Genomic DNA, 15,356 nt, shown 5'->3' with positions numbered 1-15,356 from the left:
ACAATAAAAAAACACTGCCCATTTGAGAGACGACTGAAAATGAATTCCGCTTCTCTTTTTTCGTATGAATGGAAGTAGAGCGTTCAAAAGGTAAATGCGTCATCGAATTAACGCGACTTATACAACGAAAGTTTTTATTGACCTTATCAATAAAATCATCAAGATCTGTTTATATTTTTTGAAGTGAAGGTCATGTCCTCAGTCTAGGTCTATACAACAATTATAAATCTACACATTCCAATCCTCAAATATATCATGTCGAGACCACAGTTCGCATTCCCTTTCCTTTCATGTCTTTCACAATTTAAAGGGACCCAGTGACTTTATAAACAATTTTATTAGGTACTGGGCCATTTAACAACATACATTATCAATAAAATCAATGATCGAGTATTTGATTAGGAAAAAAATACAATTGGTGTTTTCTTTTTTATTTGGTAATACAAAACACGCTTGACCGGATCCCTATTTTGTGTTTTCACCTAATTTAAATATTAATCAAGAAAATCGTATTAAGATATCCAATTAGGTTGTCATTGACGTCAGCAATGGCGGTTTAATCAATTACAAGAACCGTTAACTGCTTTTCTGGCCTGGGAAAGTGGTTTGGTTCACAATGAACAATCTTTGGTCATGTAAATACAATATATATTGCCACATACTTTGACTCATTCGAGGCTATTAAATCCAACCGTAACTATGAGCCTTTAAATTCGCCGTTGTTAGGTTGCAGATACAGACGCTGTGTCGTGGGTTGCCCCTAGCAACAATACCAACTGAAATATACATGTTTTCTGTTACCTATTTTAGTCAAGGTGAAGTTGAAGCCATGAATTTTTAAATTGACACTCCATTAGTAAGTATACACTAGTTCAGATATTGTCAATGTCAAGGAAAAGAAAAAACAGTACGATTGTTTATTTCATAAAAAGTACATCAAACTTCATTTTAATGAAAATGTTTTTTATATTTCGAAAATCTGTTTTTATGACACTCTGCTAAAAAGATTTTATGCCTGGCAATCCAAAGGTAACTTTAATACTTTAGTGTTAATATTTTCTTTTTAAACATAATATACAATAGAACTGGGATGTCAGTAATGTTCCAATCACAAGTATGATTGATAAGAAAACAATATTTCTGAAGAAGGTTGACCAAACCGTTAGAACGCAACAACCACCTCATTGAAAATCAGTTTCAATTATTACATTAAGGGAAAGAAAGACACAAAAAACACCTAAAAACACAATAAAACACACACACATACACCCATGGACAACAATTTTAGTGATAGAACAGGAAAGAAATTTAATGTTTGACAATAAAATAAATCTCTTGTGTGAATTTATTCATCAGAAACGGATGTTAGGTATTTTACAAAAAACACATCCAATTTTGTCCACCTCATTAAGTCCGAAATCCAATTTCTTATCGTGGTTCTAAGGACGAATAATACATCAAAGCTTTGACCAAGACTAACTCGATCCTTGAAATGTGTTTTGTTAGTGTGTTACTTAAAATATGATAGCAAATAAATGACGGACATGAATTCGAGATGATCTTTTTGACCTCAGCTTTCGGAATGTTATTATTTTAAGTGCAAAAAGGCAACGAAGTCGTAGCTGAACCGTTTGCACTATGGCTCAGTTAAAAACGACATGATGACTATTGTTACAAGTAGCAACCGTAATCCGATAAAAAAAGAAACAAGAAGTGTTTTTCTCATCAACTGAAATTTATGACACGGAAATACCGCTGATTCGCTTTGTTAACATTTGTTTTATGTAGGAAAACTATGTAGTGTTTGGGAAGACAAATATCATGGATAACAGTATATATGATGATGATAAATTGGCGTCATGGGCTAATAAGCACAATTTGTGTACATAAGCAGGCTGTAATAATAAGAGGCTGATGGTGTTGAGTGGTGTATAGTATTAATCCATGGAGAATTTTTACGGTTTTCTTTAAAAATATGATGTGTGTCACAGAACGCTCTATTGATTCTGTCATGATTGTAGTAGTTTTAACCTTCAGCGAAAACGATTAATTTTGACCTAGAAAAAATAGACTAAAGATTGCATGCATTGTGCTCTTTTTTCAATGTCGGCTCTTTCGTAACGTCAATACAGTTATGAATACAATACATATTGACGCTAAAACCAAAATGGATGACGAAGTTCTAAATCGATTGTTTTCGATAAAAAAGATTGAATTTAGGTATATATCTAAATAAAGATAGGCATGTAACATTATGAATTGTATAGCGTTTGTTTTGATTCACTAAATATTACAGATTACTTAGAAGTATATATCTCATTATTACTGTAGGTCATATATTTTCGTGAGACTTAACTAATGTGGATTTTCAATAATGATAATAAAAAAATCCACTATTTCGTGGATACACATGCCTCTATAAAATTAATATACTTTTTCAACAGCCCATTGACTATGAATTCTTGGATTACGAGTAATCACAAAAACAATGAAAATAAATCCCTCGCGAAAAGGAATGATTTTACAGTATTTACGAGTAAAACTATGTTTTAACTGTGAAAAAGTTTCCCAGATCGATAGTGTTTATAAGATATTCTTAGAAAAAAACTGTCCTCGTATACCAAATTTTACATCAGATTGGTTCATCTTTTTTGGGTAAGACACTCATTCCCAATAGCTCATCATAGCAAGTAGCTACCATAAGGAGACTCCGTTTCAGAAGGACTATTGTCTGTAGTCGATAAATCTAGTAAAAAAAATGGAAATACTCTTTTTTATCTCTACAAAACTAAGGTCACAAAACAGAGTAAATTAATAGGATTTCAAAATTTCAGACATATAATTTCACCTGGTGCTCGGTAAATAAACTATTTATATTTCACACGACACCGTTGTCAGGTGTAATTTTACCTAATTCCTACTAACCTTTACCTAGGTTTACATTCTTTCAAAGATATCGTGGTGATTTTTCATTTCTAAGTATACTTCAGATTTAATTATATTAATTCATCACAAAGTCCATGTGTTGTTCAATAAATCATTCATGAAATATTTGCGCGTGAAAGCAGATAATATGACTAAAATTCCTCTTGGAGACACAATTTTAGTAGCTGTTGAATGACTTAGTGGTGCCACGTATACAAGACACACTTAACGAACAAGCTGTATTTGAATTTATTTAAGGTCCTTGTAAAATAACTCATATTGCTCAGACGTGTTCGTTCTAAACAAACGTCATACGACACCACAATAAATACTCATAACATACATGCATATTTTCGTCGTTTTTATGTAGTCGTTCAAAAACAATGGTATCTAAAGATTTGCAAAAATGGGTCAATTTTCATTATCTAACTTGTTTCCATGGAATTCAATGCCAGTGATTCGGTGCCTTGAATAAAAAAAGCGAATAGGAGAGATAGAATCACTTAAAATAATAATTTTATTGGATGTTTATGTTATCGTTGATAATATCACTTCATCTTTTGTGAAACGTAACTAAAATAATAAAAATATCAGAAGTTCAATAGGATTAGTCTTATATCTCTATATAGCAAAAACAGCTGTTTCCAAAACATCAGAAAGTATTCCGACACGACGGAACTCCTAAAGCAATCATTGTATGGTAGCTTGATTCGAGGACGAGCGCAAGTCTTTTCCTCTAAAAATGTTAAATCTAAATTCGTAGTTATATGTAGTTAAACAATATAAAAACAACATTTGAAGGAGGACTATGTAACTTTTCCTTGCGTGTTCTGTTTCTACTGAAGCGGTATAACCGTGATGTAACCCATTTTCTTAGTACATGAATGCAATGATGCGTGTTCATGAACACAGCGATGCTGGGTGTGACATTCATTATGAAATGAGTCATAATGTGTGTTTCTATGATAAATATGTCAATCAATAAAGCGATAAGGGATTACTCATATAATGATTAAAACAATTAACACTAATTATTTCTATTTCCAATGACATATATTGAATTCATGAGTTTAGAACAGGAAGAATTGACGTCATCGTGTTAATTGGCGGAGGAACAGCAACACTTACTGGTGAAAAGCGCAATGATAGATATAATGATAGACTAATCACGTATTAATTTTATCATTGCCATGGTAACAATTGAACTGGTGCGTGTGGTAACCGTTATAATAAATTGCAAAATACAAATGAGAGTTCTGTATATGTAGATAAAATATATCAATTTTGATCAGATTTCATGATCTGTTCCTATGATATATATATATTACATCCTATTGAGGTAGGAAAAAACACAAAACCTGCTTTTTTTTCAGTGATACTTTGTATCAGGTGTATGATCATATAGAATAAGATTTCATCTTAAAAACCTCCTGAAAGTACAATTCAATATAATAATATTCTATCAAATTAAGCTTAAACTTTTAAAAGAGATCAGATTTATGTTTATAACAAACAAGAAGTCTGAAAAAATGTTTATGTTTTAAACGATAAAAACATAGCATTATAAATCTGTTCTCATTTCTTAGGGAAAAAGACAGGAAAACAAACAAACAAACAAACAAACCAACAAACCAACAAAGATGTGTAAGGAGGCATTTAAGTTTGTATAGTGCATCTACGTGGTTACGGATTTAAGTTTATTATTTTCTTTTGTGTGACACTTATGTTGCTGACATTGTGTGAAGTTAAAATATGTTACAAAATAACATGTAACAACTCGCGTCAACACTGTCAACTTTTTGCACTAAACAACAAAGCAAAGAAACTGATATCAAAACTTTAAGGCAGTTCACACGGGAAAACCAAATAAATATTATAAATTTATTGACAATATCTTGTCCTATATCCAGTATTCGTGCTAGACTTAAATCCTTATCAAATATATAGATATAGATTGTAGATAGATATGGAACTCTCAGGACAAGTTCGCATTTCAGAAGGTGATGTTACTAAATAATTAACATTCCTTTTTACAGAGGTCAGGAATATTAATATGTCCAACTCTTTTATCGTGGTAACCCTATTAAGGAACAACCTCGTAAATACTCCTACGGCAAATCGTAGTAATTTATACAAGTGGGTCAAATATTATCTTAATGAATAATTCAAAATCCACTTATGTATGTTCTACAAGATAGCTATTATTAGATTTTTACTTTTCGCTGTAACAAACATCTGTTCCGTACGGTACTAGACTCGGTGACATTTACTAACATCAGAACAATGCTGTAATGACATCGCGAATCACACCTTCAGTAATTAATGCCACTTGTAAACCGTCCAGCATATTTATTTTTTTCCGTCAATCTGTACAATGACCTTTACCAATAAAGCGCTGTCAAGTAACTAACTTAATAGAACAATAAATAGTATGTGTTTGAAGTAATTTTCAGAGGGTCTTGTTCAACAAGAAGACACATTTAGTAGTCATAATCTGATAATTTGTATTAATTACGTCGCAGTTAAACATTTCTTAGCACCACGTGATACTAAGGTTCATTTTTATTTAAATAAAGGTCAATTGAAAATGAACGAACATCAGTAATAGAAAGATCTAAAAAATATTCGCATGTTTTTAATACAATGTTTCGCTCAAAATTGACGTTCATAAAATTTTTCAGAGAAATTCGTTTATATACATTGAGGATTAATTGATAAACTGTGCATTATCTACACTACCATAAGACGTCCAAAGTGTGTTGATATTCTTTTCAAATGATAATTATAAAACATCACATTCATTTGGTCTCAATCTAGATATGAAAGTGCATAACTATACTTTCATTCATACTGTTTTTATTTAATATGTCTATTAAGATTATATTATGACGTCACAAGATACAATAACATGACGTCATGATTTAGATATGAATAAGGATTAAGTAGGTTTACATTTTGTATTGATTGGCATCCTATCAAATGACAGGGTCTCCCTATTTACGTGAAATAATACATGTATTGAGAGGGTGAATCTGTGAGATCTTGTTTGTCGTGATGGGTGTGGAACTGAAGCCGGCCTCAGTGTCAGTACGCTGTACTCACAGAAACCCCCAGCGGACACCTCACCTGGACACATCAATTCGACAACCGTATTAACAACGGGTTACACTACCACAAGTTTATAGATTCTGGTATGTCTCAGTCAGGGGACAGAATCCGAAATCTTCATCACGTGGGCGAACGCTCAATGAAGTACCAAGACTGGGGATAATCTCGTGAGACATTAGGACAAAATCATCGTTTAGAGAGAAAAGAACCGACTAGTTTATGTCGCCTCTTACAATAATGTAATGGAGGAAGTCGGTACAATTCACACACCCCACCTGCATGGTAAATGACAAAGCAATTTATAGATCACACTTCTAAATTTCTATCAATGGACTTTGGTAGATTATGATAAACAGAATACCAAAATTTCTCCGTACATATTTATTAGTTTGTACGTAAATTTGTACGTAAATGGAGACTTGATATATGATTAAGGCCAGCCTTCATTATCTTTATTTACACAGCAGCATCCCAACCCCGGGTGGAGTAGAACGACTGTGACCTCGCCTTGGTGTGTATGATATGTTGTGCACCCATATCACACTGTAATGTGTTATAAACATGATGCGCTAGTGAGTTTAACGTGTTATTGATGATAAGACTTGAATACAAATTGATGAAAAAACTTTCAAAGTTAACGTGCATTTTATGCTCTGTCGAAATGAGTTGCGTCATGCAAGTTTGGTTTTGTCACAAACAATTTTGTTTCTAGTTCGTTTAAGAACTTTTATCACCCACCGGATGTACACTGTAGCATGTTGATTGTGATCAAGCGAACGTGTACTCCTGGCCACATCCAAGACCGATGAAAGTGTCGTGTGTCAAACGCCTAGTTGTATATCATCTAAATGGGAAGGTAATTAGAAATATTGTAGAAAATAAGAAAAAAATTTGAAATGAAATATTCAGAACAAAGCGAATCACACATGCTAGGCTTTCTCTGGTGAAATGTTTACCAATTCTCTGGTCCGGCAGATCAAAGTCAGTGAGGTCACAAACAGGTCTTTTTTATCGAGTTCCCCAATTTAAATTGTTATAGCTAATGACAGTCAGGTTTGAAGTCATCTCGCTGGCTTTATGTGTAAACAAAAACATACATATATGCAACCAACAACAACAATAACAACAACAACAAGATAAACAGTTGGTAATTAAAAAAAAATCTTCGTATTTACAGTGATGTTCTGAAATTTTCAGTCGATATATAACAATGATGTTAAGGCAATCGACCTTGACCACAATCATTGTTGTTTACAATGTGATACAAGGATTATTTTTTTAATGGTGTTTTTGATGTTTCTCAATATGCTAGTGGATCATACCTTGTTGTGCACTGCTTTGCCGCTGGGTTGTTTTTATATATCGATATGACCTTATATAATTGGTTTGGTGATACCTCGGGTATGCAGTCCCATCAGACTAGCAGTAGAATGATGAACGCGGCCATCAAGTACACAAAGGTCGTCTAGTTCTTACTGCATGGGTACAAATGATTTATGATATTCAATAAATGTGAGATTTAAAGTTAGAGATAACGCGAGCAAGTGACTGTCATAAATATTTCATAGAAAACTATAAATCATTTGCTGATGATATCGGATTCTTCGCGTCTTTAATTAATGAGATTTTGAAGATAAATTTCAGTTCAAAGTACGTAATCAGTAACATAAACACTGAAAACAATCAAAAGATTCCTTATACATTGTACGGTCTGCTCGAATCGGACACGATCAACAAATTAAAGATGACAAAAAATAGCAGAAATCGAACAACTTTACAAAAAACATTTATTAATAAAATATAGGATTAATGTTATCACGATATAATCATTACTGTCCATTTGACAACAATACAAGGACATATAGACTGTTTGTGTAATATGTATCAAATTGGGGAGAATAAGTACAGAGAAATGAGGACAAACACTTAAATAAAGGATGAAGAGTACCTTCAACTGTTTCCTCGTATCACTTATCTCTAAACTATCGCATGGCAGTCTGTTCAGATATTGTACCGAATGACCTTTCCTTCCCATGAAGCGATGTAACAGTCGGAATTCGGTAAGTAAATTCTAATTCGTATCTGTTTTCGAAATTGATGATGATGATGATTCAGGTGATTAAGGTTACCAGTATCCATTGTGTCTGGATATTTCAGTTTTACGTCGGACATCGTTTTGGCCTCGCTTACCGAAGTAGTACCTTTGTCCTTAGGTCTTTATCCCCACTGTTTAAATAAATGGGTCCTGGAGAGGTCATGTGATACTTTGTTTAACATGTGTTACAGCTTTCACCTCATGTCCTTATCCACTGGTCATCATGTCTGACCTGACCCGACCAATTGTTGGGTAATTTGGCTGACCCGTGTCCGCCCCGCCTGGTTCAGCGATAATCTTGACTGTCCGAAATAATGAGGCAACTCTCTCAACTAAACCCGCATGAAGTCATGCGGAAACAATTTGATATATGACACCACGTCCAATCAAGGAACTCAAATTAATATTGACCGTTTTTGTTTTCTTTTTGTTTCTACCAATCATGAAGTTTGTCAGTAAAACTAAATATAATTACAGACTTTCAACACGTCTAAACAAAAGTCATCAAAACACAATACATATGTGGTTACACCTACTTTCCCGTGAGAAGGAGTTTCCATAAGTATATAAATAGTTTCACAGAGGGTATATGACCTCCATGACTTCCGTTTGGGGGACGTGACCTTTTCATACAAGTACAAATGTAGTAGCATCTGCTACAGGGAGTGGACAGACACCTGTAGCGAAGCAGACATTACGTAGTGGGGTTCAATCTGGAGGTCACATGCTCTTTAAAGGCTTCTGACATTAACGCGAAACATACTTAACTATTGGTCATCTCTACTTTGTCTGGTTTCACGAACCAGGTCTCTTTTTGCCTGGACCTATCAATAATGTGCGTTTTCTGGTCCTATTAGTCAGGTGTGATTTTTCTGGTCTCATAAGTCAGGTGTGATTTTTCTGGTCCTATTTGCCAAATACGATTCGCCTGGCCCTATTTGACAGGTGTGATATTTCTGGTCCCGTTAGTCATGTGTGATTTGTGTGTCCTATTATTAAGGTGTGATTTTCCTGGTCCTATTAGTCAGGTGGGATTTGCCTGGTTCTATTTGTCAGGTGTGATTTTTCTGGTCCTATTTGCCAAATATGATTCGCCTGGCCCTATTGGACAGGTGTGATATTTCTGGTCCCGTCGATCAGATGTGATTTTCCCGATCCTATTTGTCAGTCGTGATTTACCTGGTCCTTTTTGTCAGGTGTGATTTGCCTGGTCCCGTTAGCCAGGTGTGATTTCCTCGATCCTATTTGTCAGGTGTGATTTGCCTGGCCCCTTTAGTCAGTAGTGATTTCCCCGATCCTATTAGTCAGGCGTGATATTCCTGGCCCCTATAGTCAGGTGTGATTTCCCTGGTCCCATTAGTCAGGTGTGATTTGCCTGGCCCCTTTAGTCAGGTGTGATTTCCCTGGTCCCTTTAGTCAGGGGTGATTTCTCTGGCCCTATAAGTCAGGTGTGATTTATCTGGTCCTATTACGTAGGTGTGATTTGCCTGGTCCTATTAGGCAGGTGTGATTTGTCTGGTCCTATTTGTCAGGTGTGATTTGCCTGGTCCCTTTAGTCAGGTGTGATTTCCCCGATCCTATTAGTCAGGGGTGATTTGCGTGGTCCCTTAAGTCAGGCGTGATTTGCCTGGTCCCTTTAGTCAGGTGTGATTTGCCTAGTCCTATTAGGCAGGTGTGATCAGCTTCCGTGTTGCATTATTTTTGTGTGTATACTGTATGATTTATTTTCCTGGTCAACAAGGTCAGGTCGTTATCCGTTAATATATAGATATTTTAAAAAGAATTGTTTAAATACTATCCTGACTTCAAATATGTTGTCAGGTTCATAAATGCATGAGAGAATAACATGAAATACGAACGATGTACATTCAAAAATGTATATAATACAGATTTTAGAGTCAAGAATCAAATTGAGAAGCCAAAGGGACCATCCTAAGGGTGTATGACCAACGGCAGATACCAGAGTTTACTTGGGTCATTCGATCTGTCCAGGTCAGTGGGTCATTTCCCGTGGATTCTTTAACACTGCCAAACGTTCTCGTGGGACAACCGACTAGGCAAATCAAGAAAGTGTTCCAAATTTATGTCTTGTGGTATAAATTGAAAGTTTGATTTCCATTTTAAATAAACAAATGAACAAATAAATAGATAAATAAATAAAAAAGACAAGGAAAACACGAATGTTTACGAAAGAAAGCAATTTAAATAGATAAAGTTTACATCGTCATTTTTAATATTGGACTTCGAAAAAGTTATATTGTCTGAAACGGTCTGGTCTTTCACCTTGAGTCTGAAAACCAAGAAAACAATGAAAATCATTATTAAAACAGAAAATGAAAAAAGAGACTACGAAACATTTAAATCAAAATTTATGTTCGGTTTTATGACATAAGCCTCAAACAAACGAACTTATTTTATATGAAACTCTTGTGACTTAATTGTCAAACATCTTAAAACTTAACAATCAAATTTCCTAGTACAGACATTATAGCCAGTGTAATTTCTTTATCTTCATATTAAAGTCCTTTGATTTGTGAAAGTTATTAATCTTGTTGTAACTTTACTGCTGTTAGACATTAAGTAATATATACTGTACATATATATGTAGCTATGCACTGATGGGCTGTAAGGTATGAAGTCAATAAAGTGAATGAATGAATGATGTGTCTACACGCCTGTTCTAGAATATATTTTCTACCTGTACTCGTCGACACTGTTTCGCGCCTTTTTACGTTGTGTTTTTTCATTCACATATTCAGACCCAATTCCTATTTCTTATCGAGAAAACACACGTTTAATTACCTCTTGATATATCCAGGTAATTAAATCTATCACTGTTCTGAGTGTTGATTGACGCGGTAGTGATACTAAAGCACTACCTGTATGGAATATTTCCTGGAGATGACAAAGGGTAATTAAAAGAAACAGTCGAAACTGTGTAAGGGAATTACTAAGGGGAGATAATGGGCGATTAGAGAATAATAAATCTACAGAGATTACATCAACAACAATAGTACCTGTCGCTATGGGGAAAATTACCTTTCGATTGTGTCAGGGGAGACAATTTCATCGCCAGACAGAAGTTGACCAAGATATGGACGCCCCTCGGGGAGACGAACTTTCGAAATGGTTTGATCGATGCTTGTAAATTACGGTTGAAATATAGGATATATACTCTTCCTAGAAGGCAAGTTAGTACTATTTCCTGTGGGCACAGGGCACAGCTATATTTTTCACAGTATGATATCAGACATAGACTACACTTTCCTATCAGATAAGGCACGCGCGGGAAAAAAAATCCAAAAAACGTATGCCATTTAATTTTTGATATTGTGAAATAATTTGATTTCAATTAAAATTTAATGTTAGTCATATAAAAATTCGAACAATGTTATTAGATACCCATGCTTTACGACGCACCGTTAAAGGTAAGCGTCAACCAATAGTAAGTCACATTACGTGCTCATGACCTACATTTTACCTACGGACATGGCGATGATCATCGTTACCTTGAACCTTCTAGTCACAGAGTGTACATCGTAATATTGATTTCAAAAATGGGAATTAGCACATGCTAGATCTATTTCACATACTTGTAAATTCCCAGAGTGATTCAATCGTGACATGGACAAGGTTAATCCAATTTGGTCACGACACACTTGTCCAAGGCATTCAATCACCTTCCGAAAAGTGTCGTAAAATAATTGACCTGGATTTCTGTTCAACAATGTGTTATATGCCAACACTTAACAAGCTTATGGAATGGTAAAATACACGACTATAAGGTTACATTTTTCATACTCTCCTCTTTATATTTACGACTGCTGACATTGGCTCTGAAATGGCACTACTCTCTAAACCATTCAGAAATAAGCATCAAACACGTGACTCGATGTCGTCATCTTTATTGTAGTATAGTACATAAAGAGTGTAAGGAACGACAACTCTGGTAGAGATGTCAAAATGGCTGTTCAGCTTTTATCGCAATTTCTATTGAGTTACACTATTCACAAGACAATAGTTAGAGGTCATTCTTCAGGTGACCTTTCAGCTAACCAATCAAATCGCGTCTGACAAACATTCGACATATTTTTCATCTAATCGATTACTTCCGAGCAGAGACGTATATAACACATGTTTTATATACTGCTCTGATGTCCCAAATTTTACCGTTACAAAGGGAGAATGAGAAACAAAAGTGACAGTTCAGTAACTGAAACTAATTGACGAGAGGAAAAATAAACGATCAAACGTAGAGTATAATATAGGTTTCTGGGTCATACGAAATTTAGCTGAGTTGTCGAAAGGCTTCATAAACTGGAAGTTGATATGAAATATGTTGATGAAACTGCGATAATGTTTGTATATAATTATTTTGAGCCTTCTTGAAATGTATATATGCGATGTTTTTTCTTCTTAAGGAAATGACGTTAATAATGTTATTGTAACTTGTGTTCATTCCTTTTGCTTAACGGCAATAGAGTATGTTCAAACTATCAAACCTACGATAAAAGGAAGGGAACCTGGCATTTCCTTCCGAACAGGCGTCTAAGACACGCCTTTCGCTTGGCAAAAATGTATTTGATTATAATCAGTTATGGTGTGCATTACAATTCTGTATTTAAGTCAAATTATATTATTGTGTAGCATTTATAGTCGTCATCAATGACAAAGCGTTGCAAGAAAACAGAACATGTTGCTATGCGATCGCCTGCAAGGCTGTGTCATTTATACAGGTAATAAATTCCATAGCAATACAGATCAATGCCAAAACCTTTTTTTTTCTCGCCAATGCTCATAACGAGTAGAAAACCACACACACATATATACATGTATATATTAATATGAATACCGCTTATTGTGGTATTAAGACGTAACTTACCGAAATCATCAGTTTTGACCTCGTGTTCTTTAATCTGTTAATTGATTTACGCGATTTATTTTTGCGGTTGTGTTATCTATGTTGCTCTTGTTTAACTCAAATACTTCAAAACAAAAGTAAGTAAAAGGTTTTTTGGGATTATAATAATGAAATGAATTTCAGTACACTTCAAAAGAAAATAGATAAGTTGCTAGAAACTCGCGCTATTCGTGAGTAACGAGAATTATAGCATTCCCGCCAAAATAGGGTTGACAGTCCTAATTACCCTAACATCGCAGTCATTTGGCAGTTACTAGAGGTTACAGTAATGGTCAATTATCTTCCGGTTCATTTCGGGTGCCAGACCACTGGTCAAGACTTGACCTTACATGGCTGTCCAGCTGGGGTTTCAAATTACAGATGTCCTGAATGCGGTCTGTTCGTGATGTCACGTGGCCTTGTCAGGACGCCTGATGTCACGAGAACGTGGCCTCGCGTCAGTCTCTCTTGACCACGACATCTGGAGAAGTCAGGAAAATATGCCTATCAGAAACAACCATCTTGAATCATTTAAACCCGACCTCTGTAAATAATGTCCGTAATTTGGGCCATATTCCCAAATCGTTCTAGTGGACTGCGGTTTGTTTGTTGAATAAACAATGGTCATTCTCTAGAGACATAGTGGTCAATTAAAATCCGATGTTACAATCGAAGGACTCTTGACAGTGGTCAGTTATGTCCAGCTAGCCACCACTTCACACACTATTTAGCGAGAAAATATCAATTAGGAACTTAAGATTTATGAACTGATATGGTCTAACCTCTTGATCGGGCAATCTCATAACGGGTATCGGAAGGATGTGGAAAATAATGCTCAACTTCCATTGTATCCTTTGGCGGAATTCGAATCACAAGATCACCAACAAATGTAGAAAAAGAAAGACGTAAAGTACATATGTAGAAATGTTATCATATACATGCATACTAGTAAGATGAAACTTTAAAATGTCGATACAAATACATCATTGTTTTCCTTCCAGCTTTAGCAAATACTTTAATTCAATCCGTCGTTCATATTCAAAATACGATTCATGTCAATTTAAATTTTCATGTATTTCAATCTTTCCTAGTCAAGTAACATTTTCAGTAGATCCATTTCAACCATTTTCAAGTATCCTTTGTCCAAATGTTGAATCAAATACTGTATTTCAGATATTTAAGTTTCCTTTGTTCAAATATTGATTCAAATACTGTATTTCATATTTTTAAGCATCCTTTGTCCAAATGTTGATTCAAATACTGTATTTCAGATTTTTAAGTTTCCTTTGTCCAAATGTTGATTCAAATACAGTATTTAAGAATTTTAAGTTTCCTTTGTCCAAATGTTGATTCAAATACTGTATTTCAGATTTTAAGTTTCCTTTGTTCAAATGTTGATTCAGATACTGTATTTCAGATTTTTAAATATCCTTTGTCCAAATGTTTATTCAAATACTATATTTCAGATTTGTAAGTATCCTTTGTCCAAATGTTTGTTCAAATACTGTATTTCAGATTTTTAAGTTTCCTTTGTCCAAATATTGATTCAAATACTGTATTTAACAATTTCAAGTTTCCTTTGTCCAAATGTTGATTCAAATACTGTATTTCAGATTTTTCAGTTTCCTTTGTCCAAATGTAGATTCAAATACTGTATTTAAGAATTTCAAGTTTCCTTTGTTCAAATGTTGCTTCAACTACTGTATTTCAGATTTTCAAGTGTCCTTTGTCCAAATGTTGATTGAAATACTGTATTTCAGATTTTAAGTTTCCTTTGTTCAAATGTTGATTCAAATACTGTATTTCAGATTTTTAAGTATCCTTTGTCCAAATGTTGATTCAAATACTGTATTTCAGATTTTAAGTTTCCTTTGTCCAAATGTTAAATCAAATACTGTATTTCAGATTTTCAAGTGTCCTTTGTCCAAATGTTGATTGAAATACTGTATTTCAGATTTTAAGTTTCCTTTGTTCAAATGTTGATTCAAATACTGTATTTCAGATTTTTAAGTATCCTTTGTCCAAATGTTGATTCAAATACTGTATTTCAGATTTTAAGTTTCCTTTGTCCAAATGTTAAATCAAATACTGTATTTCAGATTTTAAGTTTCCTTTGTCCAAATGTTAAATCAAATACTGTATTTCAGATTTTCAAGTATCCTTTGTCAAAATAATGATTCAAATACCATATTTCTGATTTTCAGTATCCTTTGTCCACATGTTAATACTGTATTTCAGAATTTGAACAGGCACTTAAAAAGATTAAACAATTACTGATGAATAGATTGATATTGCAGCGCTTAATGAATTTTGTTTTTCCCCCTTTTC

At 34.2% G+C, this 15,356-nt stretch overlaps 1 long non-coding RNA gene across 2 annotated transcripts in view; it reads right to left on the bottom strand.

Moving 5' to 3' along the window:
• Positions 1-10,350: 10,350 nt before the first annotated feature.
• LOC132561539 (uncharacterized) overlaps positions 10,351-15,356 on the bottom strand; it is a 56,737-nt gene continuing 51,731 nt past the window's right edge. For both annotated transcript variants that reach the window (XR_009554715.1, XR_009554714.1), the window contains one exon: positions 10,351-10,418. This is a non-coding gene — a long non-coding RNA (uncharacterized LOC132561539). The remainder of the gene's footprint in view (positions 10,419-15,356) is intronic.

This window comes from Ylistrum balloti, unplaced genomic scaffold (genome assembly GCF_031769215.1).
Source record: "Ylistrum balloti isolate Yb309-2 unplaced genomic scaffold, AGI_CSIRO_Ybal_v1 Utg371224, whole genome shotgun sequence".
Classification (NCBI taxonomy): domain Eukaryota; kingdom Metazoa; phylum Mollusca; class Bivalvia; order Pectinida; family Pectinidae; genus Ylistrum; species Ylistrum balloti.
The sequence above is the reverse complement of the archived record's forward strand: the minus strand, read 5'-3'. Positions and strand labels throughout refer to the sequence as shown.